This window comes from Schistocerca gregaria, chromosome 3 (genome assembly GCF_023897955.1).
Source record: "Schistocerca gregaria isolate iqSchGreg1 chromosome 3, iqSchGreg1.2, whole genome shotgun sequence".
Lineage (NCBI taxonomy): Eukaryota > Metazoa > Arthropoda > Insecta > Orthoptera > Acrididae > Schistocerca > Schistocerca gregaria.
In genome coordinates, this window is record NC_064922.1 from 112,086,261 (window position 1) to 112,109,725 (window position 23,465).

Sequence of the window (23,465 nt, forward strand, 5' to 3'; positions counted from 1 at the left end):
AGTTCGCAGCGGGCGGCGGGCGAGCTATCTGCAGTCGGTCAGCCACTTTGCGAAATAGGAAATGAAATATCTGAACGGAGAGCGACAGCAGAGGGAAAACTCGCCAAAGCTCCGCTGGAACGTTCGCCCGACTCGACGCTGGCTGCATGCGGAAATGAGGACGAACGGAAAAGACGATGCGACGTCAAGCCCAAAGGGATCTACTTTTCTGCTTCTGTCAGAAAGTTCCCCTGCTTGATGAAGTGGCTGCATGCCCTCGATAAAACACTATCCGTAACCAGTCTATTACAGCACGAAATTAATGAATGGCAACTGTTCTATACGCGCTTAGACATGGATACGAGTTTCATGCAGTTTAATATCTCACTTTTTTGGCTCTCATTCTGTCTTTCCCCATATTAATCATCTTCAGTTTGTAAGTGCGGGATTGTGAGCACTTTCACACGAGTTCACCATTCTGTTGATTACTTGTTGATTCTTTCAAATAGGACGGTAAACATGGATAACAGTCCTGACCAAAATTGCTGTATCTGTCGATGTTCAAAAATGGTTCAAATGGCTCTCAGCACTATGGGACTTAACATCTATGGTCATCAGTCCCCTAGAACTTAGAACTACTTAAACCTAACTAACCTAAGGACATCACAAACATCCATGCCCGAGGCAGGATTCGAAACTGCGACCGTAGATGTCGCGCGGTTCCAGACTGTAGAGCCTAGAACCGCACGCCCGGGGCCTCAGTAATCTTCTTCCTTTCCTGTCAGGCTAATACACTTCAAGACGAAAGAAGGGAAGCTCTGGGAAGGGGAGAAGGAACGAAACTTCGCGGATTGTGAGGGTATCCGATAGTATTTCAGAGAATAAAAATTCTAATCAAATGTACAAAGCAATTGGCAGCGTGACCCTACTTAGCAATAAGACGTTGCGCGTCCTGTGGCCTGATTGCTTCCACTGATTCGGCTAAGAGGTGTGTAATAATGTCGGTGAATCCTCTCCTGAGTCAAGTTGGCTCACAGCTATTACATACTGAAGAGCTAAAGAAAGTAGTGCACCTGCTTTTATAGTGTAGGGCCCCAGAGAGCATCCACAAGTGCCGCAACACGATGTGGCATGTACTCGACTGATGTCTGAAGTCGTACTGGAGGGAACTGACACCACGAATATCGCAGGACTATCCATAAAATCGTAAGAGTACGACGGATGGAAATCTCTACTGATCAACACGTTACAAGGCATCATAGATATGCTCAATAATGTTCATGTCTGGAGAGTTTGGTGGATAGTGGAAGTGTTTAAAATCAGAAGACTGTTCATGTAGCCACTCTGTAGCAATTCCGGACGTGTGTGGTGTCGCATTGTCGTACTGGAATTGCCCAAGTCCGTCGGAATTCACAATGGACATGAATGGATGCATGCGATCAGATACGATTCTTACATGCGTGTCACCTGTCGGAGTCTTATCTAGACGTATTGGGGGTCACATACCATTCCAACTGCACACGCCCCACACTATTACAGAGCTTCCACCAGCTTGAATAATCCCTGCTGACATGCACGGTCGACGGATTCATGAGGTTGTCTCATATCTGTACACGTTCATCCGCTAGATATAATATGCAACAAGACTCGTCCGGCCAGGTAACATGTTTCCAGTCATCAACAGTCCAATGTTGGTGTTAACGGACGCAGGCGAGGAGTAAAGTTTTGTGTCGTGCAGTTATCGAGGATAAACGAGTGGGCCTTCGGCTCCCAAAGCCCATGTCGAATACGTTTCGTTGAATGGTTCGCATGCTGACACTTCCTTATGGCTCAGCATTGAAATCTACAGTAATTTACGGAAGGGTTGCACTTCTGTCATGCTGAACGATTCTCTTCAGTCGTCGTTGGTTCCGTTGTTCAAAACTGGTTCAAATGGCTCAAGCACTATGGGACTTACATCTGAGGTCATCAGTCCCTTGACTTAGAACTACTGAAACCTAACCTAAGGACATCACACACACCCATGCCCGAGGCAGGATTCGAACCTGCGACCGTAGCAGGAGTGCGTTTCCAGACTGAAGCGGCTAGAACCGCTCGGCCACAGCGGCTGGCGTCCCGTTGTTGCAGGATCTGTTTTCCGGCCGCAGAGACATCGGCGATTTGATGATTAACCGGATTCCTAATATACACGGTACACCCGTGAAATAGTCGTACGAGAAAGTCCTCACTTGATCGGTATCTCCGAGATGCTGCGCCCTATCACTCGTGCTACGTTCAAACTCAATTAAATCTTCATAACCTGCCTTAGTAGCAGCAGTAACCGATCAGTGTGAGCGAGTGTGTGTAATCCTATGGGACGTAACTGCTAAGGTTATCAGCCTCTAAGCTTACACACTACTTAACGTAAATTATCCTAAGGACAAACACACACACCCATGTCCGAGGCAGGACTCGAACCTCCGCCGGTACCAGCCGTACAGTCCATGACTGCAGCGCCTTAGACCGTTCGGCTAATCGCGCGCGGCTAACCGACCTAAAAACTGCGCCAGACACTAATTGCCTTACATAGGCGTCGCCGAGCGCATCGCGGTATTCTGCCTGTTTAGATATCTGTGTATTTGAATGCACGTGCGTGTACCAGTTTCTTTGGCGCTTCAGTGTTGCTTGTCTTTGATATTCTGGATACTGGCACTGGAACGGAGTTGGCTGCCGAGATGATCCCACATGCGTCCCATCGAAGACGTAAGTCGCAAAGTTGCTGGTTACGGGAGGACCTGAACATCACGGACAGCTGGTAGAGACATGTGCCATGTTTGGACTGACTTTGAGTTGCTGAAAACTGGCACCACGCTACTTGCGGATGAGAGGTGATACGTGATGGCGCTGGATGTCCTTAGCATACCGTTGTGACGTCCGAGTTCCCTCAATCACTACCAGCCCTGACTGAAGGTCATGCACAGTGGCTGCGTGACATCACGAGTAACACCGCTATGTACCTCCAAACTACTGGAAAAATTGGATCGTTCCCCAGGTAGTGGCCATACTCGCCGATGATGGTTATCCTTGGTAGAGCGGGACCCCAGACGATTGTTCTACACACTGAAGCGTTGCTCATCGGCAGTCCATGCTCTCCGGTCACGTACCAGTCAAAGTGCAGCCGTTTTTGCTGTAGTGTTAAGGGTAGCCCTACGCATGGCGCGGTAGTTCCCTAGCATAGCTGCTGTCAGTTTCCAACCAATGCAGCGGGACGACAGAGAGTGTTGCAGAGGGTCCATTATTTGTTGTCTGATGGCAGGCGCAGATGCGAAGGGATTATAATGGGTCTGGTGCACAATACGGGAATCCTTTGTGGTGGTCACGCACGGTGGATCGGAAGCTTGGCGACATGTACGCTTGCCCCTGACATGCCCACGCAGTCCGCCCGGCCACTGTTACACCACACTCTGGATATCTCAGCATTCGACCAGCCACATAAATACGGACCCACAGTGTCAAGTGATGATAACGCTGTCTCAAATGAGTACACCGCATCTCTTTGTTCCTGTGTGATCCCTCAGTATCTGACGGTGTTCACGATCCTTATATTTCCTTGCAGGCCTGGTAACAACAAGAAATTACGATCAGCACTAATTTACTTTTGTGATAATTCTATCGGTCACACAGGAGTGAAACTCATCATTAACGTACCCACCAACTGAGTGTATATGTAGGAAGTTACATTGCCGTCCGAACAAGTCTTCGGGGGTGCTCCACTTTTTTTTCAGGTAGCGTTGCTCCAGAAGTAACAGATTCTCTTTATAGAAAGAGAGAGTGATATAGACATATAGAGAGAGGGAGAGAGAGAGAGAGAGAGAGAGAGAGAGAGAGAGAGAGAGAGAGAGCACGGTTATGATTACGAAAGAGGTGTGACGTGTTAATATTACATGTATTGTATCATACATCTAAGCCATCGTTGAGGTAACACATGGCTAACTTGTTTATTAAATACACTCCTGGAAATTGAAATAAGAACACCGTGAATTCATTGTCCCAGGAAGGGGAAACTTTATTGACACATTCCTGGGGTCAGATACATCACATGATCACACTGACAGAACCACAGGCACATAGACACAGGCAACAGAGCATGCACAATGTCGGCATTAGTACAGTGTATATCCAGCTTTCGCAGCAATGCAGGCTGCTATTCTCCCATGGAGACGATCGTAGAGATGCTGGATGTTAGTCCTGTGGAACGGCTTGCCATGCCATTTCCACCTGGCGCCTCAGTTGGACCAGCGTTCGTGCTGGACGTGCAGACCGCGTGAGAAGACGCTTCATCCAGTCCCAAACATGCTCAATGGGGGACAGATCCGGTGATCTTGCTGGCCAGGGTAATTGACTTACACCTTCTAGAGCACGTTGGGTGGCACGGGATACATGCGGACGTGCATTGTCCTGTTGGAACAGCAAGTTCCCTTGCCGGTCTAGGAATGGTAGAACGATGGGTTCGATGACGGTTTGGATGTACCGTGCACTACTTAGTGTCCCCTCGACGATCACCAGAGGTGTACGGCCAGCGTAGGAGATCGCTCCCCACACCATGATGCCGGGTGTTGGGCCTGTGTGCCTCGGTCGTATGCAGTCCTGATTGTGGCGCTCACCGGCACGGCGCCAAACACTCATACGACCATCATTGGCACCAAGGCAGAAGCGACTCTCATCGCTGAAGACGACACGTCTCCATTCGTCCCTCCATTCACGCCTGTCGCGACACCACTGGAGGCGGGCTGCACGATGTTGGGGCGTGAGCGGAAGACGGCCTAACGGTGTGCGGGACCGTAGTCCAGCTTCATGGAGACGGTTGCGAATGGTCCTCGCCGATACCCCAGGAGCAAGTGTCCCTAATTTGCTGGGAAGTGGCGGTGCGGTCCCCTACGGCACTGCGTAGGATCCTACGGTCTTGGCGTGCATCCGTGCGTCTCTGCGGTCCGGTCCCAGGTCGACGGGCACGTGCACCTTCCGCCGACCACTAGCGACAACATCGATGTGCTGTGGAGACCTCTCGCTCCACGTGTTGAGCAATTAGGCGGTACGTCCACCCGGCCTCCCGCATGCCCACTATACGCCCTCGCTCAAAGTCCGTCAACTGCACATACGGTTCACGTCCACGCTGTCGCGGCATGCTACCAGTGTTAAACACTGCGATGTAGCTCCGTATGCCACGGCAAACTGGCTGACACTGACGGCGGCGGTGCACAAATGCTGCGCAGCTAGCGTCATTCGACGGCCAACACCGCGGTTCCTGGTGTGTCCGCTGTGCCGTGCGTGTGATCATTGCTTGTACAGCCCTCTCGCAGTGTCCGGAGCAAGTATGGTGGGTCTGACACACAAGTGTCAATGTGTTCTTTTTTCCATTTCCAGGAGTGTATAAACATACAGTTATACTATGATACTGACAACGAGTTTAAACGTCTTAAATATGTAGTGGAGATACAGTTAAAATAGCCGTAAATCTTTCTAATTTCATTTAGTGCCATTAACGTTTGCTGTAAAGTATAACCCAAAATATTCGAATCTAAGCTGATGGTGTTTCATACCACACAATTGCCAGGCACATAGATGTTGGTGGCGCTGTGTGATGTGCCCATAGGATAGTTGAACAGTGTCTGGCTATCGAGAATGAAGCGTTACTGGTTACAGGACCTTACAGACATGCATTTAATTTACGAGTATAGTGCAGTGAGGTGTGGTGCACGGAAACCCGCATAGGAGTTTCCTATCCAGCCTCATTCTAATTGGGAGAAATTTATCGGTACAGGTTGCAAACCCGCGAGAGACTGAGTGAGTCAAGCCACAGACGGGTGGCCCACATTATCGATAAAGACTTGTTTACGCAGTACTATTTGAGGGGATTTTAATATTCGACGGTGATTAGGATTCCTTGCTCAGGCCGAGTATCGATGTCGATGAAGAGTCAGAGCTGCTCGAGCTTCATATCACGGCTGCGACTAGTTTTCACAGAGAGCGCAAGTCACGTAGCCCGTACACTGACGTCACAGGTTCCATAAACACCGCGACGCCGCGCGGAGTGTCCGCACTTTAGAGGCGCCTTGTCACGGATTGCGCGGCCTTCCGCCAGAGGTTCGAGTCCTCCTTCGGGCATGGGTGTGCGTTTTGTTCTTACCGTAAGTTGTCTTAAGTTAGTTGAAGTAGTATATAAGTTTAGGAATCGATGACCTCAGCAGTTTGGGCCCTTAGGAGCTCTCTCTCTCTCTCTCTCTCTCTCTCTCTCTCTCTCTCTCTCTCTCACCTCTCTCTCTCTCTCTCTCTCTCTGTCTCTCTCTCTCTCTCTCTCTCTCTCTCTCTCTCTCTCTCTCTCTCTCTCACACACACACACACACACACACATACACACACACACACACACCGTGGCCCGACACTTATCTGCTAGTTCTTATTGTTCTCTGAGGCCTTCCCTAAACGTCATTGACAGCAAAGTGACTGAACTTTCCTCTAATTACGTTTTCGGGTTCATATCGTTCCCCGGACTGTTTGTGCACACTTACGACGGCTTTCACTACGTTCTGTACTTTGCTTCTCGCTAGTCGTCCACTTCATGAACTCTGCCGTCATTAACCACAGGACACGGCTGCTCGACCACCGGTCTGGGTGTCACAGCCAGAACTAGACATTATAAACTGTATTCTACCTACGCCAGCTAGAATAAAAGAGGGAAAGTGGGACAGTGTTGTATCTGGTGGGAGATCTCAGGACCTGACATTTGTACCCTGGTAGGGGATGAGATCAGATAAAATGGCAAAGAGAGACAAAACAGCACCCCTCCCCCCTCTCGTGCATTTGATACAAGTGCTCAGAAAGAAAAACGAGCTGTTTCGTGTGGAGAAAAATCAACTATTCCGTGAATTGCTACACGAGAGAGTAAGCCTGTAGAATTCTTTCTAACCAGCAGATACACAACTGTGAAAAAAGTGGGTGTATGTGGAAAGTGACCAAATGATTTACCTCCAGACTTGATTCTAGTCCTTTCACTTGTATCGTAATACCAGACTTTTGGTCGTCGACAAAAAAGGAATTCGGTTTTATATGATACCCCAATCCGAAACAACCTTCTGCCGATTGAAAAATAATAATAAAAAAGTGAAATATTCCGAAGGTATAGTCGGATGTCAATGCCACCTCGTACTCGGACACACGATCGGCAGGTATGTAAGTGATTAGAGTAGCAGCTCTCTGTGACAGATAGAACACCCGGTACGGTACACTGGTGTTGTCCATGTTTAGTGTTGTCACCCGGCCTGAGGTATGCCACGGGTGCGAACAGCGTTAGATGTCGCGTGGTTGCTGTGAAGGACATTGAGATGCTGTGTACTAGTCTCAGACAGTGTTATCAGCACAGAAAGCGGTCGCATCGTACGTCCCCTGGTCGAGTGGTGGGATAATCAGATTTGTGGAGCGTTCGATGCTACGGCGGCCTTTTGTTAGACTGAATGGGAGCACGTAGTTAGGCACACTCGCCCACGAGGTTCCGTTGGACCACGTCTGACCACCACAAAGGAGGATCGCAGTACTGAACACCAAGTACATCTTCATCCGCCATGTCCGTGCCTGCCAAACGTCAAAAAGTAGTGGAACACCTGAAAATATTTGTGTCATCTTATACACTACTGGCCATTAAAATTCCTATACCACGAAGATAGCGTGCTACACAAGCGAAATTTAACCGACAGGAAGGAGATGCTGTGATATGCAAATGATTACCTTTTCAGAGCATACACACAAGGTTGGCGCCGGTGGAGACACCTAAATCGTGCTGACATGAGGAAAGTTTCCAACCGATTCCTCATACACAAACAGCAGTTGACCGGCGTTGCCTGGTGAAACGTTGTTGTGATGTCTCGTGTGGGGAGGAGAAATGCATACCATCACGTTTCCCACTTTGATATAGGTCGGATTGTAGCCTATCGCGATTGCCGTTTATCGTATCGCGACACTGCTGCTCGCGTTGGTCGAGATCCAATGACTGTTAGCAGAATATGGAATTGGTGGGTTCAGGAGGGTAATACGGAACGCCGTGCTGGATCCCAATGGACTCGTATCTCTAGCAGTCGAGATGACAGGCATCTTATCCGCATGGCTGTAACGGAACCTGGAGCCACGTCCTGATCCACGAGTCAACAGGTTTGCAAGACAACAATCATCTACACGAACAGTTCGACGACGTTTGGAGCAGCATGGACTATCAGCTTCGACCCCATGGCTGCGGTTACCCTTGACGCTGCATCACAGACAGGAGCGCCTGGGATGGTGTACTCAACGAGGTCTTGGGTGCACCAATGGCAAAACGTCATTCTTTCGGATGAATCCAGGTACTGTTTGCAGCATCATGATGATCGATTCCGTGTTTGGCGACATCGCGGTGAACGCACGTTGGAAGCGTGTATTCGCCATCGCCATACTGGCGTATCACCCGGCGTGATGTTATGGGGTGCCATTGGTTACACGTCTCGGTCACCTCTTGTTCACACTGACGGCATTTTGAACAGTGGACGTTACATTTCAGATGTGTTACGACCCGTGGCTCTACGCTTCATTCGATCCCTGCGAAACCCTACATTTCAGCAGGATAATGCACGACCGCATGTTGCGGGTCCTGTACGGGGCTTTCTGGATATAGAAAATGTTAGACTGCTGCCCTGGCCAGCACATTCTCCAGATCTCTCAGCAGTTGAAAACGTCTGGTCAATGGTGACCGAGCAACTGGCTCGTCACAATACGCCAGTCATGTTGTTGAAACTGCATGGGCAGCTGTAACTGTACACGCCATCCAAGCTCTGCTTGACTCAATGCCCAGGCGTATCAAGGCCGTTATTACGGCCAGAGGTGGTTGTTCTGGGTACTGATTTCTCAGGATCTATGCACCCAAACTGCGTGAAAATATAATCAAATGTCAATTCTAGTATAATATACAGGTCCAATGAATACCCGTTTATCATCTGCATTTTTTCTTGGTGTATCAGTTTTAATGGCCTGTAGTGTAATATTGGTCTGAGACGCGTAGCAGTCGTAGTAGGTGGGTACTGCCGTTAACACCACAACACAAACAGCTGCTTTATATAGGGTGATCTTTAATCGGTAAGAGGACACGGAATGAAAAAAGAGTCTAATGAACTTATGTCCTTACGTAAACACCAAGTCAGAAAGCTCTCTATTCGAATACGGAACCATTGTGTACAACGCTATATCACTTCCACAACAAGGTGAGTCAGCAAGAGCAGTTAATCGCATACAACATTACCAATTACTATGGTAGGAGGGAGAACTAGGCCGTGACGCATGAGCAACAGTATCACTCTCGAGAACGAAACGATGGATAGTGTAACTGTGGCCGCATGGTACAGAGCACATTAGACCGCAGTCTCTGTAACAATGTGTGACTGAATAAATTGTCTCTAGCATTTAAGTAATGCATTTCCGGATATACTTTCATTAGAATATGTTTTTTCAGTGCCCTCTTATCGATCATTCCTTAGAGTTTGCAGACGGTGGAAAAAATCACCCTGCAGATGTGGCTTGGTCGTGAACATAAACTTTCCGTAAGTAGTATGACGATGTGTTCGAGCGACGACTATTGATTCTGCAGTACGCGCCATGACCATTATCGGCGTGTATGGCGGTCACATGTGGAGAGATTCCACTCTTCCATTGTTTTGTAGAGGCACAATGGTGTCAATATTGGCGTCGTGATGTGCAGAGCCATCGGTATGACTTCAAGTTACAAGTGTTAATGACTGAGGGAACGTGGACATCACAATGATATGTCACAGACTTTCTGCATCATTATGTGTTACCTCCCATACGACAATATTGTAGTCTCATATTTCGCTCCTCAACCGCGAATGGTACTCGTTTCTGTGAACATTCTGGCTGATGCTGAGGTACTCCCATGGCCAGCATGATTCCCAGATCTATCGCTGAAGGAACACACGTGTCTCACCATCTCGGACGTCAAAACCATCTCAGCGCCAGTGTCGAGGATATCATGCCACAGTTACAACAGTCGTGGGCCAATTGCTCTCAGGAAATGATGCAAACCTTACGTGACACCTTTCTCAAAGACATTAATGCGTACATCTTGTCCAGAGGAAGCGCAACCTGATACTGACATGTGGGCTAGTTCTGACAACTTCTTTCCAAATTTGTTTCTATTTTGTTGTCATTGTAATAACATCACGTGAACTCTTAAGCCAGGAAGTTTAATTCAGATTCTTCCTCTCCTTCTGAAAGGCAGCGGATTCTTGTAGTGAGTTTATAATGAAACAGTGTCGTCAATCAAATTCCTATTTCAGTGCATTACTCAGCACTATACAGGCATGAAACTGATGTCATATCGATAAATGTCTTAAATACGTGATGTATAATAGCAGGAGATATTAACCATGTGCTACCGAGCGAGGTGGCGCAGTGGTTAGCACACTGGAGCTGCATTCGGGAGGACGACGGTTCAATCCCGTCTACAGCCATCCTGATTTAGGTCTTCCGTGATTTCCCTAAATCGTTTCAGGCAAATGCCGGGATGGTTCCTTTGAAAGGGCATGGCCGATTTCCTTCCCAATCCTTCCCTAACCTGAGCTTGCGGTCCGTCTCTAATGACCTCGTTGTCGACGGGACGTTAAACACTAACCACCACCACCACCATTAACCATGTGCTCGTAACGTCTCGTCTGAGGTGTATACACGAGGTTTAGTACCTTCAGGGGTACGAAATTTGTTACTATACGGGACGTTTAAAACTTTACCGTTCATCTGTCATTTATTCTTTATGCACTGATGCTTTTTATATCTGCTGTCTTGCTCACGGGTAAAACAAAGGTACCTCCTATAGCCTGTTTACGTTCCTAACACAGTAGCGACAGCAAATAGACCACAACAAATAGATCTATTGTACTTGTGTTGACGTATAACTTCTCCCAACAATGGAATACTTTCGTACGTAAGTCTCAGGTGAGCAAAATATCGTACCGGTACTAACGCTAATTTCTTTCTTTTGCTTGACAATTGAGCCGTGATTTATTTTCAAAGAATATTCTTAACAATTTATTTTATTTACTAGAGATTCATCCAGAACACTAAGACATTTAATCACACTATGTAAGCATGAAAGTAGTTGTCAGGGAGTAACTCATGAAATCACAAACAAATTTTATTCACTTTAATAGCGCTTAAAGCATTTTATTAAAAGAAATAGGTTTAAAATTATAATCAGAAATCACCCTCTAAATATCGAAGTTAGAATTTATTCAGAGGCAGAAAGAAACAAGTTTTGACTGTACGAGCTTTCGGGCTGAGAACCTTGCCTCTCCCTTTTGACACGGCCGTAGTTACGGCCGCTCACAACAGCCTTTGAAAGACTACACTGGTGCAAATCTGCAACACACCAGAAAACTTTAAACTAAGAGTTTTAACAATTTACACAAGCACACAAACTATGCACCCCCCCCCCCCCCCATATGAGGGATGGAAATGGTACAAAACACAAACAATTAAAATATTAATCTTGCCACCGAAGGTGCAACTTAATTTTAACTTCTAAGAAAAGTGTTACTGCGAAAGGGTGGCAACTTCATATACTAAAATGATCATTTAAACAAAAGTCCATGAAATGCAATCTTACATAAAATTCTACAAGGTTGGCCAAACAATGTTTAAGATGATCTACAGTACACAGATACCGCCTCTCAAGATCATAGGCAATAATATCAAAGTTTCCAAAGATGAAAACGTATTTCAGGCATTAGGCCGTTACACTCCAAGCAATAAATTCGTTAACACACCAAATCCGACAAACATGATACAGGCAGCTACTAACGTGCGGTAGATTGACAGGTAGATTACCGAACAACCCGAACCGCAGGTCGCTGTAACCCTCCCCTACTCTACAAGGGAAAAACAGACCACCCAATTTATAAATAACCAACTTCCCGCGGGTGGACAAACGGCGAAGAATGGTGAGACGACCCCAAACCAAAACGGTTGGTGACCTCACCAAGAAAACAAGTAGAATTTAACAAGAGTAAATCAAACAACATATCACCAATCACTTAAATTCTAATCTAACTGTGATTTCTCGACAAGACCTGGCCCAGCACCCCCAAATCGCTCTCCTAAAGCGTCCGCTGCCAGCCACTTCAACGGACACAGGAAGTCGCGCCGATCTCCCGTCTCACGGCGTCGCAGCTCGCACCGGCCATACTGATGTCGTTGGTTGACTCCTGTTGCTCTCGTGTCGGCCACGAAGTCACTACCCCTCGCTATACGCCGCGGCCCACTGGACTCAAATGGCGACCTAACATGCGCCGACGCTCAAGACGATGTCGTCTTGTGTCTCAGTGCGTGACCGACCAACCGATCGATCCAACCGCCAATGACTATTGCCTGAGCAAACTCGAGCAGACTGGCGTCCTAACGCACAGACTCAGAAGCAGGAACTAAGCGCGTCCTGTGCACCAGTGTTTTTAGCACCTCATTCCTGTGCGTTTTCTTCCTGTGTACCCCGTGGCCCAGGGTGCCATCCACTCTTCTTTTGACCATGACGTCCTTATGCTACGGACTCCATCGTGAATTTGATGTTCGGATGTATGGAGTTCAGGTGCTTAAGGAAGTCTGGGAGCTTATCCCTTCCATGGGGCCAGATCACGAACGTGTCGTCCACATAACGGAGAAAACAAGTAGGTTTCCATTTGGATGACGCCAAAGCTTCCTTCTCGAAGTACTCCATATAGAAATTCGCGACCACTGGTGAGAGCGGGCTCCCCATTGTGACTCCTCCTGTTTGTTCATAGTATTCTCCATCAAAGAGAAAATACGTGGAGGTCAGAACGTCCCTGGAAAGATCATCTTCTGTACTAATTTCTGTGCAATAAGCTCAACCGACTGTCTAGTAGGCACACTGGTGAATAATGAAAGAACGTCAAAACTCTCCAGGATATCTGAGTCTTTCAGCTTGAAGTTGTCGAGACATTTTACGAAATCCACAGAATTACGAACGTGGTGAGGGCATTTACCCACATAAGGGCTTAGTAATTGTGCCTGGTATTTGGCCAGCAAATACGTAGGTGCCCTAATGTTGCTGACAATTGAGCGCAACGGCACCTCTTCTTTATGGACTTTAGGGAGTCCATAAAGTCTTCTCGGTACAGGTCTTTGAGATGTCAATTTCTTTGTGACACCCTCTGGTAAATCCGTGTCCTTGAGGAGAGCCCTAGTCTTGTTCTCCACTTTTTTTGTCGGGTCAACGTTGATCTTCCTGTAAGATTCGTCATTTAGCATGTAGTTCTTATGGGAAAGAACAACCGTAGCATTGCCCCTGTCAGCCGGTAAGACAACAATCTCAGGGCTCTGTCTCAGGTCTCGAATGGCTGCCATCTCCCTGCTGGTAATACTCGATCGGTTTAGTTCTCGTCAGAGCAAAGCAGATTTCCCGGCATACTTCTTCAGCTTCAGTGGTAGTCACGCAACAAACTGTTCAACTGCACTGACAATGTACGCTACCGGCTTGAACCTAGGTGTGAGACAAAATGAAGTCCCTTCTCCAGAACAGAAACTGAATCCCCAGTCATCTCAATGTCCGTGAGACTGATGACGGTCTTGCGTGGGGTCTCCAGCGATGGTTTGTCAGAGAGACGAGAGAATTTAGATATCTCACGTCCCGAGGCTTTCTTATGCGCAGAATCGGCGGTCACCCAAGTAGCACCATCAATCCAGTCCCAGGTCCCGGAATTAAAATGATTGCCTAGTTGTAAATTCACTTTTAGTAGCTCCTGGTTGCACTCAAGTCTGCGTCTGGTTAAGTGCACCCCCTCACGAACCAAGGCGAGGCTAGCACCCCTCTCAATTCTCTTAGCTGCTGCAGAATCGATGTGATACGTGACCTCAGGAATGTTTGGCACAACCTGATCGGCACGACATCTCTTCAGAAAAGCAAGAGCACTCAGCAAACGGCTCCTTCGGCAGCGCAGCTTGACGATATTCTGTATATTTTCTCGTGAAACTGATTTAATTTTTGATAGAGCTGATCTAATGAAGATAATTCGACAAGGGTTTATGTTAGTTCGACTTGTAAAGCATGATTTGCCTTGTAGGTAGGAGAAACGTTATTACACTGCTGTAGAAAATAAGCACAACAGATGACAAATGTTACTTACTTAGTTAGTTTTTGAGAATTAGTGTGCTTCGTAGGCTATATGTCCGTTTATGTATTATGGATGACTGAAACCATGGGTATGAATGAGCAGGGGTGAATCACAGATACAGGGAATTATTCAAAATCCACGGAATTTTAATATGATTGCGGACTTTAGTTGTCCTTGACCTCATAAATTATACAAATAAAAATCAGCTGCAAAACCTTTTAACCGGTTAGTAATTGTTTATCTGAAAGCTGTGGTGTAGCAACGATTCTTGGGTCCATATGAATCATAATACACTCACCCAAGTCCATCTATACCACTTGCAGCCATGCAGCTCTGAGGGGAATGACATCAAGTTAGGTTGTTTTCTTTACGCATGGTCTTGGTTGGCAAAGTCATTCCCAACACTCATGTCACCACTGTAATATCTCAACACCATTTTATGATTTCCTCTGTTCCATATCACACTATGACATTTTGAAGTGTGGCACTATACCTGTGGAAGTCAACCTATGAGGGTGACAGTGAGAGAGGATGAGTCACTCTCACTATTTTTCATGTTCAGGGCATCATTTTTATGAGACAAAAGGAAGGTATCACAACAAGCAAGCATTGATGGGAGCATGTGCGTTGTTAATGTGTCTGCATTCTTTATGGTGCCTCTCCTTGGAAAATTTTCTGGAGTTGAGAACAAGCTGGCAGTTTGGTCATTTAACAGTAAATTTTCCAGTGGAAGTTTGGGTCCTGGAAGCCACATGCTGCTACTAGGGAAAGGAAAATCTCGAAGCACTTACTGGGGACAGAATTCTTATCCCAAGAATTTCATGCACCGGCGTGCATCCGACAGTTGATGTCGTCTCCCTGCTTTCTGCGAGGCCTTACAAAACAATTGTAGTATGCAACAACATATTTACGGCGGCTCTGAAATTGCCCATGTTGAGACACAAATGCATTTCTCTTAGTTTAGCGCAGACTCCTTGTCAGACACACTGTAATGTTTGGGCCATCCAGGTAATGATCTCCGTGTTGAATGTATTTATCGCTTTAGGTTTAATAGGAAACTTAAAACACGTTTCCTAAATTTGTCGTGGGAAAAACGAATCAGGAGCACAAAGTCAAAGTCTTTTCTCTCTGCGTGGGATTTTGCGAATCAGGCATTAGCTGCTTCTCCAAAGAAAAGAAGAATATTGTTAACATTGCTTAGGATTGGCCAGTTGGTAGAGTAGAGAGGGGAGACAAGGAGCACGTGGAACGTTGTGACTAGCACAAAACATTTGTGCAGATGGTTGTGTGAGTGCTTTTCTGGAGTTTATTGAGGTTTGATGGAATGTGGGGAGAGGACAAACGTAGTCTTCTGATTCAGACTCCAGTCTGAAGAGGTGTTGACTCTTGTTATGTTTGTTGCACTACACTAGCAGGTGTCTTGAGTAGGGAGCCTTTGGTGAGCACTTAGCTGCACCGACGGTTCTTACCTCAGTCATCCCGCCTGTGCTGAGAGCAATCTTATTCGTGTCAGGTCCGCCGCCTTGACGCTGGAGTGTCCACAGTGAGAGCAGCGAATGGGAGTGTCATATGCTGGAATCCGGTCAGATTTCAGTTGTCCAATAAAGAGTAACTGCGATCTGTCCAACATATCGCCAACTGTGACATTGCATATTTCTTGCCCGCGATAGCGAATTACAGGCGCCCCACATCGCTTCTCTGCAGTCGCTTGACTCACTACCGTCACCAGGAACAGCGCAACGCGTCGAGGAACGGATATAGTATTGTTGCTCAGGTTTGTTAGGGCAAGCAGAATCACAGTCTCGCCACTTATTCTCAACTGAAACAAAGTATTACATCTGCTGTGTAGAATAAATCCATCAAAGTCTGTACAGCATCAGACAATTCCAGAATGTGTTATCCTTGTTTTCAGCCGGAGGAAATAGTTTAATCAGACAAACCTTAGTCTTTGCCAACAAATCAGAACACAGTGGCGTATTAACTATTATTTGCATCTAATTGTGATGGCAGCTGATCATGATTTACTTGACATTCATCCCTATATTGTTTGTTCCTATTTTATAATCAATAAACGTGTGTCACAATTTTTATAAGGGATAAATCTTGTGTTGATTTATTAATCACCCATCAACTGTTGACTACAATAATGATAGGGCCACCATTTCATTAAATTACCCCAGCATTCAAGTTTCTTTCGATGGTTCAAATGGCTCGGAGCACTATGGGACTTAACTTGTAAGGTCCCCTAGAACCATAGCGGTAGCGCGGTTTCAGACTGTAGTGCCTAGAACCGCTCGACCACCCTGGCCGGCTTTCTTTGGATTCTGATAAATGTGATAACGACTAATGCACGCTAACAACAACAACCACAGTCAAAGGGCAAATTCAGTTTACGAGACGCATGTGATAACGACTAATGCACGCTAACAACAACAACCACAGTCAAAGGGCAGATTCAGTTTACGAGACGCATGGGCCAGGTAGTCAAGTGGAAGACTTACTACACTACTGGCCATTAAAATTTCTACACCACGAAGATGACGTGCTACAGACGCGAAATTTAACAGACAGGAAGAAAAATGGTTCAAATGGCTCTGAGCACTATGGGACTCAACTGCTGTGGTCATTAGTCCCCTAGAACTTAGAACTACTTAAACCTAACTAACCTAAGGACATCACACACATCCATGCCCGAGGCAGGATTCGAACCTGTGACCGTAGCAGAGACAGGAAGAACATGCTGTGATATACAAATGATTAGCTCTTCAGAGCATTCACACAAGGTTGGCGCCGGTGATGCCACCTATAACGTGCTGACATGAGAAAAGCTTCCAACCGATTTCTCATACACAAACAGCAGTTGACCGGCGTTGCCTGGTGAAACGTTGTAAGGAGAAGAAATGTGTACCATCAAGTTTCCGACTTTAACAAAGGTTGGATTGTAGCTTATCGCGACTGCGGTTTATCGAATTGCGACATTGCTGCTCGCGTTGGTCGGGATCGAATGACTGTTAGCAGAATACGGAATCGATGGGTTCAGGAGGGTAATACGGAACGCCGTGCTGCATCCCAAAGGCCTCGTATCACTAGCAGTCGAGATGACAGGCATCTTATCCTTATGGCTGTAAGCGATCGTGCAGCCACGTCTCAATTCCTGAGTCAACAGATGGGGACGTTTGCATGACGACAACCATCTGCCCGAACAGTTCGACGACGTTTGCAGTAGCATGGACTATCAGCTCGGAGACCATGGATGCAGTTACCCTTGACGCTGCATCACAGACAGGAGCGCCTGCGATGGTGTACTCAACGACGGACCTGGGTGCTCGAATGTCAAAACGTAATTTTTTCGGATGAATCCAGGTTCTGTTTACAGCATCGTGATGATAGTATCCGTGTTTAGCGGCATTGCGGTGAACGCACATTGGAAGCGTGCATTCGTCATCGCCATACTGGCGTATCACTCGGCGTGATGGTATGCGGTGCCATTGGTTACACGTATCGGTCGCCTCTTGTTCGCATTAACGGCACTTTGAACTGTGGACGTTTCATTTCAGATGTGTTACGACCCGTGGCTCCACCCTTCATTCGATCCCTGCGAAACCCTACATTTCAGCAGGATAATGCACGATCGCATGTTGCAGGTCCTGTACGGTCATTTCTGGGTACAGAAAATGTTCGACTGCTGCTCTGGCCAGCAGATTCTCCAGATCTGTCACCAATTGAAAACGTCTGGTCAATAGTGGCAGAGCAACTGGCTCGTCACAATACGCCAATCACTACTCTGGATGAACTGTGGTATCGTGTTGAAGCTGCATGAGCAGCCTTACCTGTACACCCCACCCAAGATCTATTTGACTCAATGCCCAGGCGTATCAAGGCCGTTATTGTCGCCAGAGGTGTTTGTTCGGGGTATCGAGTTCTCAGTATTTATGCACCCAAATTGCGTGAAAATGTATTCACATGTCAGTTCTAGTATAATATATTTCTCCAATGAATACCCGTTTATCATCTGCATTTTTTCTTGGTGTAGCAATTTTAATGGCCATCAGTGTAGTTAATGTGACTGCTGTTACTCTGTAAACTCATAGCCTTTTAAATCATACCGCAAGCCCAATGAAGTGATGCAAGATGAGTGAAATTGTTAAACAAAGTATGGCGTAGACAAGGAAATCATGGAAGGGCGAACCCAGAATAGCATTTTTCATTTGTAGTTGGAATGGTTACATTTATTTAACCGCCACATTGTAGCATGAATAAACAAATACAATAATCATAAATAATTATGCGTGACAGGGTAAGGGTGATTAGTTGCTTACAGCGATAATAGGCTTGAACAAATGATTTTGCTCATCAAATCACATAAGACAGTTCTAGAATGAATAAAATACAGTACAAATTAAGAAAAAAGCTTTTCTCCTCGTAAAGCATGCTGGTTTAATGGCAACAGCAAAGATATCAATAAGACAATGTAAGAAAAGATATCTTAATGCCTTCAAATGATTTTTGGAAGACTAATAAAATTTCTTTAATCAAACAATTTCTTAACACTCAAGAGAACAAACAGTAAGCTAAAATTATCATAAAATCTCCTAACAAGTTTATCAAGTAGCGAAAGTGCAAAGTAGATTAAGGTTGTATACATGTGACGCGAATACAATCCCAATTTAGGTTCGAAAAAGTAATTATGGTTAAATAATTTGGAAATACTCACGTAAATAATAATCGTGACAGTGCCTTGTGCTTAAGCAAGTGTAGAAAAAACTTAATTGCCCAATGTTCATTACATTGGCAATAGAAGCATAGTCCAAAGGAGATGTACAGTTTGAAGCAAAACCTTAAATTCCATCGATCATGACATTAAATAATATAGCCACTATTTAAAATTTACTAGGTGGCAACACCAACAAGCGGGTTAAGAAGGTATGGACACACCTCAAAGGCAGCCAATAGGTAACAAGGCCGTGTGTAACAGCAACAAGCCCTCATGGCCACCAACCCCGGAAAAACCGACAGCGAAGCTCAGAAGACTATGTAGGCAATAAACACACGATGTGGTGGATATTTGATACCCCTGGAAATATCCAATGGGGCTCCTAGCACCCAGTCTCACACAGCATGGAATATGAAAGCCGGAAAAATGAGTGGGCATGGGCAAAAGGACCCCGTAATCACCTCATTCTTGTAACTCCGACTATACCAGTTACACCAAGTCTTGGAACAGAGAAAGCGTCCGACTGACCCACTATGTCAAGACGCGGCCCAAGATGCCAATCTAGTCCGCTGTCAATAGCTCACTGTCTCTTGCTGCCCCCACCAATGCTGCTAAAGGCCTACTTTAAAATTCAAGCTGCCAGAGATAATCAGCAAAAAGCTACAATCGATTCACACCGCAGATAGTAGCGCCAATAAATAATACCTGAAATCGAAGCACACGAAATCGATTTCAAGCCCCCACGGTTCAACATTCCCCGCTCAAAACAAAAGAATCCGACCCCCTTCTTCAGGATTGGAGGGAAAAAAGGGGAGAGAGTAATTCGTTTTTTTTACCAAGCTCAAATGAACCTTAACAGTTCTACCAGTGGATGAGTCGACAGGACTCAAGATTATAACAAAGACGCAAAGACACACAAATCGAGGGGCTATTTTCCCAGTAATTCTACCATGCTGTGCTCCGCCCATTATAATTCTGGATGAAAACATTGTCTACTATATTCCCTCGAAAGGGTTGTCTGTCTTTATTATAACAACTCCTGGGCCCACCCCAGTTCTGTTTAATCACATTCAAGCAAATGATCATTTATATTCCATAGGTTGGCAAGTAGGCGAAGATAAGAGATACCAGAATCACGTTAGAGGCATCATGCAGTGCCAAGTAAAAGACGAAATTGATACGAGGGAGAGAAATATCCCGCTTGATTGGGGTCTTCATATGAGAAGTGATGAAAGCTGCTTTAAGATTTTCCTGTTGAAGATTTCACAGAAGGAAGGCTGAGATTAATAGGGGGTGGTAGTAATATGCTTAACGGCATTACTAAAACAAAAACGTTTTAACGCGCTAGAAATGAAGGCAGGAGCATTTTCGCTCATAAGACCCTTAACAGGTCCAAATCAGGAGAATATATTAGCAAGATGGTGTATAGTGAGGGATGCAGAGACTCTTCTGCTGGGAAGTAACCAGACAAACCTAGAGAAACCATCCATTACCACTAGTATATACAGATTCCCACCCTTAGCACAGGAAAGGGGTTCCACATTATTAGTAAATAATTTATCGATCGGACACTGTTCTTGCTCATGTTGCAATAGCTGTTTATGTAAGTTGGTGTTGGGTTTACCCAATTTACAGTGTTCACACTCACTGACTAAATGATGAATGTCCTTACACAAGGCGCGCCCGGGTTCCTGGGTTCGATTTCTAGCGGGGTCAGGGATTTTCTCTGCCTCGTGATGACTGGGTGTTGTGTGATGACCTTAGGTTAGTTAGCTTTAAGTAGTTCTAAGTTCTAGGGGACTGATGACCATAGCTGTTAAGTCCATAGTGCTCAGAGCCTTTTTTAATCATTACACAAGGAAGGACAGGTACGATGACAATGCATCTTAGTAAGGTGAGAGAGGACAAATTACTCTCTAACCAATTTTTCATATATTGTTAAAATCCAATGCACCTTGAGCAAGACTCTAGAAAGTTAATGGCCTGAGCAGATGTTGATGGAGCCTGGTACGGCATTAAAAGCGTGAGGTATTTTATGGTTCTTAGCTCACAGAAACGGCATGTTGGGAGTTGAAAGCAACTGGCAGAAAGCCCATTCCTTAGTAAATATTGCCAGACAGGTCCATAGCTGTACAGAGCAGATAGGGCAGCCTCTCATTGAGACAGGTATCCAAAAGAAAAATGCCGGGCTACTTGCCGTGGCGCCAGCCACAGCTTGAGCTGGGAGCGATGTTCTGAACAAACACATCTACACAGTGGACTCCAGCGTGTGAGAAACATTAAGAGGTAGAATCTTTATTACACCTCATAGCTAGGACTAACGAGCTTCAAGGCACAGGCGATTTCGATAAAGATCTTTGTGTCTGTTTGCTTGTTGCCTTGGGAAGTGACATGACTTCAGAGAAAATCATCTTCCCTTCTGCGAAAACTCAAAAAAGCTAGTAATTGGCAGTTTATTTTTTTCTTTTCCAGGGATGGAGGTTTCTTAACTCTAGCCCTGGTTCGAAATGAGTTTGTGCTGTCGTGTGGGAAGGGAGATTTAGACTCTCTAGAGCCCTGTGATGGCTCAAGACGATGTGGAGGTGGTGTCGTTCATGCATTTTGCAGGAAAATGGAATTTTTTTCTAGAGAGGTGCGAAGTACTCAGGTGCTGGACTTTGGTGTAGTAAGCAATTCTGGTCGAGGTTCTGGCATGTGTGGTTGGTACTTGGGGCCTGTCCGGAGACTAACTTCACTTGCGAGTAGTTTAGACTGGGGAGCCTGTGGTGAAGTTCTTACTGTACCGACAGTGTGAACTCAAAAGTCTTGAACTGTTAGTTCGCTGAAAGCACACATATTCGGTTTTTGGCTTACCAGTCTTCACTTTTGGTATCCTTATGTGCTATGTCATATAACTGAGCCAAATTGATCCTTGGTACGACCAGCGAACGAGTGTGCTACACACTGAAATGTACTGTGATTTAAGGGTTCCGGTAGAGTGTAAATTGCGATCCGTCTGCCTGATCACTACCCCGTGAGATTTTTGCAATTCTTTCGTGGCCGCTATCGATTCACATTTGCCGCCTCCACGTCTCACTTCCACCGCACACATCTCACCACCTACAATTTACATCACCGCATGAAGCAAGCAGGGTAACGTACTGCCACTCCAGCACTGTCAGGGCGTACAGATCTCAATCGCCACTTGCTCTCAGCTGCACCTATACAAAGAAACATCAGTAGATTCATTTGAAACTTCAGGGCTGAGAGCCCATGATCGATGTATAAAATTTCCACCTGACGTTTCCTCACCATCTGCGGGAGACATGTTCTGAGGTCGACCTGGGAAGATATCTCCCGCAGATGGAGACGAAACGTCAGGTGGAAAGTTTATACATCGACCACGGCCGCTCAGCCCGGAAGTTTCAACTGAAGACAACACCGGCCGTGAAAGCCTGCATTGTATGAACAGTAGATTTGATCAATCAATATCTGCTGAGCGTCAGATCAATTCAGATTGCGTTATCCACATTTTTAGGGCCAGAGTACTTGACTCATTAGTTATACTCTCTCTGCCACACAGGATCCTTGACCAGTGTAGTCTTGAATAACCTGTTAGTTCTTTGTGGTATTCAATCAATAACTTGTTTAGCATAATTTATGTCTGTTTTGAGGAAAATATAATTGTTGTTAGAACACCAAAATTATGCCAATTCAATCATTTAAACAGTCCGCACCCGGTTACCTTCCAAAGGGACTTATGAAGGACCAAATTACCAAGAAACTATGAACCATGAAAATAATGAAAGAAGGAAGTCACCAATTCGATGGGTAAAGAAATTTTTAGCCTCAGATAATTTATCAACCTCATGATGCAAAATACTGCTTCTCAAAAAGTAACCGAGAATAGCCTCCCCAGCCAACATATACTTCCCAGTGGGGCCAGAATAAGGATGCTGATCCTGTTGAACCTTGAGATCCCCGAAGAGTTGACGTACCTCAGTTGAAACACTATAGGCGGATGAAATGGCCAACAATGAACAACCTTCAGGTTCATAAGTGTCATCACCAAAAATGCGACTAAGCGCACCAGCAACCAGATTATAGGAGCCTCTAATATTAGACACTATGAAATGGAAGGTAGATGTACGAGCCCTATCTTACAATCCTGCCAGTCTTCCTAGGGCGTACCAAGACCCAACTCAAGTCTTGGTTCTCAGTCTCCAAGTCACATTCCCTATGCTCGAGACAGAATTTAAATTTCTCAAGGGCAAATAAGACATACAACCACTCATACTCATAAACCGAGTGCTTAAATTCAGGACTTACTAATTTCCTAGAGGCAAAAACTAAAAAACTCCTCTCACCTAAGTCTTCCTGTAAAAGCAGCAACTCCGGCATTGGAAGCATTAGTCTACACTGCAAATCTGGGTTAACCCATACAGGATTGCTTTCCCTCTCTCCAAACCAAATTTCCGATCTTTTACGCAGTTTTCTAAGGAGAGCAGCACGTTGGGAGAAATTAGGGACGCACTTCTAAAAATTATAGGCCATACCTATAGATCTGGCCACCCCTTTCTTATTCTTTGGGCGAGAAAATT